This window comes from Anabrus simplex, chromosome 2 (genome assembly GCF_040414725.1).
Source record: "Anabrus simplex isolate iqAnaSimp1 chromosome 2, ASM4041472v1, whole genome shotgun sequence".
Classification (NCBI taxonomy): Eukaryota; Metazoa; Arthropoda; class Insecta; order Orthoptera; family Tettigoniidae; genus Anabrus; species Anabrus simplex.
In genome coordinates, this window is record NC_090266.1 from 62,617,692 (window position 1) to 62,623,691 (window position 6,000).

A 6,000-nucleotide genomic window follows, 5' to 3' on the forward strand; every position below is an offset into this window, starting at 1 on the left:
CAATGTAAGGTAGTAACACCCAGTTGGAGACTATGTCATGTTAAATTCCCTATTAATACAGTGTACACTCAAAAGAGTTGCGCGATCCAGTTAATTATTGGAGTTAGTCAAATTCCAGATAATTGTGATAAAAGAGTGCTTCCCGTTCAACAGCTCATGTGGATACCTATCAGAGCTAACAGATATATATACGTATCCCCAGAAGAAGTTAAAGTAACATGTATGTGTAAGGATACCACCAGTGATATCAGGTTAACAGGCACTGGTATTCTTGTTTTAAGTACAGGTTGCACAGTATATGGGCCACATAGTAAAATACAAGGTGTAGGTGAAGTGAACACTACACAAAGTAAAGACTTTGTACCAGAAGTCACACTTGATTATGACTGTTGTGAACAGATAGGTAGTGAAATCAAGTTAGAACAGATACCCGAAATGAATAAGTTGTCTTTAAATAATTTGCTCAATCACATTAACGATTTACAATGGGCTACCCATAAGACACAAGAAGTGGAAGATATGGTGAGACAAAAAGAAGAAGAACTGCAAAGACAAATGGTCTATCAGCATATTAATGTGTACAGAGATATTGTGTGGATAGTTGTTGGTATCACAAGTTTAATTTTAATTTGTTATTGTTGTAATTGTTGCTGTCCGAAACTAGGGTTTCCAGCAAAGAGATGGTTTGATGATGCACGGGCTCATTGCCCTAATATATGTATAAAACAAACGGTAATTACGAAGGGAGATAAGGTTAAGACTTCAGATGAGGATTTAACTATATTCCAACGTTCCAGGCGGATCCGGGGACGCTCGGAGATGTCTGAGGAGATCATGGAATTACACTCCAGGCCTGCTGGGGGACGCCCTAGTACGCCTGTGAGATCTATAGAAGCAATAGAAATGGATATCAGAGTAGAGAACAAGCTTCCCCTTCACCACAGGGTCGCCGATCCTTACGTACCGGCAACATCAGAGTATAAATAGTGTAGGACAGAAATGGACGCAACGTATAGTTGCATCCATTTCTTCCCTAAGGGGGGAGATGCCGTGTACCGACCTCCCACGGACTCGAACCGACGGACTGCCAGGTGGAAGGCAGCCGGGGTTCGCAGCCGAGCCTTGAGCTCAAGGTGTCAGAGGAGATTAATTAGTGTTAGAGTGATGATCAAAGACAGGAGACACCTTGTAGCATTAAGGTAATTGAATAATAATTATAGTCAGATTTAGTTACTGTAAGAAAAGGGAAATATTTCAAGAAGTTACATGCAGTGGAGAGAGTTTGCGAAGTGCGCTTACACAAGTGTTGACTAAGAGCGGGGACTTGTTGATCACAACAAGGTATTTACTGTGTATCGACAAACAGAGCTAGTATGCCAGCGGGCCAGGCGGCCCGCCCGATGCCCGACAAAGGAACAAAGCTGAGTACACGGCCAGTCAAGGCCATTACAGATGCACTTTAGGAAAACAAGGAAGGATGAGGACAAAGTGAGACAGAAGACAGTAGTGCCAAGGTAGCAGCACTTACTGTGACAACTATTGAAAATAGCCACTTGAGGGAGCCACTGACAAGATGATCAGTTTGGCAATGCCCGTAAGACCCAACCCCTTGGTAGTTGGAAGGGAGCGAACTTTGAGCTTAGGAGCGAAGATATAACCCCTGGCCAAGATGGCGCGGGGCCTTCTTCCAGCCAGTAGTTCGTACTTGTCAGGACGAGATTCTGTTCGGGCATAGCCCAAGTGCCGTAGGGCAAGATTCAGATAGACGCGTAGTAGAACAGTAGGCGCGTGGAACAAGCTCGTTCTCTCTACAGATCATTACATTCAGACTTGTAAATATACTGTACATAGTAGTTTTAGTGTCCTCAGTAATAAAGGACAGGGAAATAACTTCTTCTTTTATTTCGGGAGTTGCGGGACGAGTCATACCTACAATTACCTCCCTACATTCCGCTCGGCAGGTCAGGTAGGTAATACTTCAACATCCAACGGCCTGGTGACCAACCTACGAGAACGTCTCTCAGGACAGGTAGGTCACGACATTAAATTATTGAAGAAAACTTCATAAATGCCGAATATTTTGCATCAGTAAATCATTACTTTCGGTTTTGGATATGAATAACATGAAACCCTCCATATGGCCTGACGGTACTTCTAAGCACCTTGCCATTTACTAGCTATATATCCACACTAATTGCAAATTTCATCAAATTGAGTATTTTATTGTATTACAGAAGCGTACTTACATGTACTAAGATCACTTGCAGGTCGAATGTAACAATAGAAGCTAAGAAATAATCAATCAAAATGTCACTTGTTTACAGTGGTAACATTATGACTACACTCATAAGAATAAAATGATCTCCCGCATTTTTCATCAATACCAACCTCAAAAATGAAATATCTTTCTTTCAAGAATTACGTACTTGAAAGTACCATGAGGAAAATACAAGGGTAGGATTTACTGAATAATTCCAAAGGCATGAAATAGGAGATGGTACTTTAAAGTACCGTCAGGCAACAAAAGTTTAACAAGGTTTCGATTATATATTTACCATATACTGTCATAGTAGTTGGCTAATAAGTAATATGGAAGCAGAGGTTTTCTCATGGAACTTGAGTGTTTATCATAGAGACAGGATAAGAATGGTAGTAGGTAGATAATTTGAATTAGTGAAAGAAGAATTTTTAAGCTGTGAAAAAGTTAGCAACGAGAATCATGAAATTCTAGGTATACAGCTCATCTCGGCTCATCTCTAATGATAGTAGGCAACTTGAATGTTCATAGGGTGTACAGATCTGTAAAGGGTTGAGTTTGGTGTTCTATGGGCAATGACAAGGAACAGAATGTGATTATAGCAGTTGACCTCAATTTACCAAAAGTTAACCAGGAAGATATTGTGAATGAAGGAAAGCATGACCAACAAATGGTAAGTAAGTTAATCTGGTAATGAGAACTCAATCAGAAAGTGATAAAATCAACCAGTGGGAAAAATACTGTAGATGTGGTGCTGATAAAACCAGATGAGCTCTATAGAGAAACTGAAGTGTTAGATGGTATACGGGGTGATTCAGCTAAGTTGTTCACCTCAAATAACTTCTGATTCATAAAAGATATAGACATTCTGTTTCCAATTTCTTAAACTGTATTAAGGAGCTCACAAAATACTGTCCTATTCCTCTCGATCACATATGTAATTACCGAGAAACAGGTAGCAACTTCATGTTGTTAAATGGCTTTGCAATTGCACCCAATAGAACAATTAAGAATCGAGCAACAAATTCAGTGACATGCTTACTTTTTAAATCAGACAAGTACTTTTGGAGATATTAAAGGGTTTCAAATGTGTAGGCATCAGAGAGAAAGAGATGCATCACCCGCCTTGATGTCAAATGCGTAGTTCTCATGCTTGACTCATGCATTAGCGATAAACACATATACCTCGCCATTATCTCAAGGGGGACTGGAAAAAAACAATATGATGTAGGCCTATAGCATTTCGGAGTTAAAAAAGCTTTTATTTCACTGGCGCTGAATCAGAAGAAGACCAGATAACACGGTGAAATTGTAATAATTTAAGTCTGTTATTGTCCTTCAAGTAAGTACATAGTACATGAGATGAAATCAACAACTTTGAAATCCAATGAATAACATGGTCTTTGGAAAGAATGGATACAAACTTAATGGACAACATTACTGTTGGGCTATTTGGTCCTCCTTAAAGCCAACATGTAAGATCGATCTATGTTAGCAACAGGCAGTGGTCAAGCTGAAATAATGAGTACAATACTCTTTCAGTACTGGCGAACCTGAGAAAACTGAATTAATTTACACATTAAAATTTAAAATGAAACAAAACTCATCAATTTATTTTCTTGTGAATGTCTTTTCTAATTTTACTCTTGTGACTGTGTTTGACCATCAAACATTTTTACTGCACAATACCATCACAATATGTTATGTATGGAATACGTTCGGTACATGTGTTTATCAACAAAGCATGAGTCATACAGGAGTACAACACTGGACATCACAGCGATTGGCGCATCACTTTACGTCTAATACCCACACATTTGAAACACTTCGATATCTCTAAAAGTACTCGTCTGATTTACAAAGTAAGCACATCACTGAATTTGTTGCTCGATTCGTACTTGTTCTCTTGGGTGAAATTAGTATAGTCTCATTTAAAAGAACAAAGTTGCTACCGGTAATTATGTATGTGATCGACAAGAACAGGACAGTATTTTATGAACTCAATACAATTTAAGATATATGAGGTGGACAACTTAGCTGAATCACCCTGTATGTGATCACAAAGTTGTATTTGTTGTAGTTAAAAATAAGTGCAGTAGAAAGGAAGGTTATGAAAATAAGTCCTTATAAGAATTTATTTATAATGGTCCACCTATTCAATACAAGTTTGGACTATCCACTTAAATCTAAATGGTAGATACAGTTAATTTATTTATTAGGGTCTTTTTTTATAGTGGCGAAGTTAGAGCTCAAGACCTTCTCTTACGCTTAACCACATACTAAACAAAATCTAAATAAAATACTAAGAAATTCCATAATCTAGCGCTGGTCACCACAAATGATCTATTAATTTTATTGGTGCGGTGCACTGGAATAGAAAGAAAGGATCTCAAACGTGTATTTAAGTTGTGAAATGATCACAAAAAGGTGAGTTTAGAAGAAATATACCGTGGCTGATTTTCAGCTAACACTCTAAACACCATCATTAAAATGTGTAGCTGCCGATGTTTATCAGGCTTCAACCATGAGAGAGCCTGACAGTATGGGGTGATATGAACATCGTACTCTATATTATAAATAAATCGCAGGCAGAAATTCAGTGCTCGTTGAAGTTTAAGTATTTCTTCTCTTGTCATGTCAACTAAAACAACATCACAATAATCAAGAATAGGGAGAACCAGTGTCTGTATTAGTTTGGCCTTTAGCTCAAATGGAAATACATCCCTCAGTCGTTTAAGAGGGTGAAGCACTCCAAAAATCTTTTTACAGATTTCTTTTGTGTAATCAAACCAATCAAGTGATTCATTCATAACTATGCTGAGATTTTTAACTGTTTTACCATATGGAATAATGTTACCATTCAGTAGGAAAGGTGGGATTGTGGCATTGTTTGAGCAGCTCAGTAATTTTCGTGATCCAATTATGATTGCCTGAGATTTCGTGGAGTTTTGTATAAGAGTATTTCTTTGTGCATATATACTGAGTCATTCGAGGTCACTGTTCATATCTTGTATTATTTCACCTAAGTCTGAAGTCTTGCAGTGTCGATAAATTTGAAGATCATCAGCATAGAGATGGTGTGTGTTATTTCCTATCACAGATGGTAAGTCATTGATATAAATACAGAAAAGTAAGGGCCCTAGAATACTGGACTGTGAGGCACCACTAAGTTTCATTTCCCATTTAGAGGCTTGTCATTTACTGTTACACGCTGTTGACGGTTTTTCAAATAAGAATTTTAAAAATTAAGCACAGCCAGGTCAAAATTTAACAGTTCCACATTCTTTATCATAGTCTGAATTTCTAAAGTGTCAAAGGCGCTACTGAAGTCAAGAAGGATAAGTATAGTGAGCAGTTGTTTGTCCATAGCATTTCTAATGTCTTCAGTAACCTTTAAAAGTGCTGTTGCAGTTCTGTGACACTTCTTAAATCCAGATTACATAGGGTCCAAAAGAGCATTTTTATTTAGGTATTCCAGAAATTGCTCATATACTAAATGTTCAGAGGCTTTAGAAAGTGCAGGGAGTATGGACACAAGACGATCGTGGGTCTAAACTCTTAGGTACCAGTATTATATTGGTTGTTTTCCAGACAGTAGGGGAAGTTCCGTTTATTAAACAGTAATTAAGTATGTGCGTCAGTATAGGCAGGACAGCACCCATAATGTTATGTATAAAATCATAGGAATATCATCTACACCTGTAGCCTTTTATTTAATTGGGTACAAAGCCTTTTTAACCTGA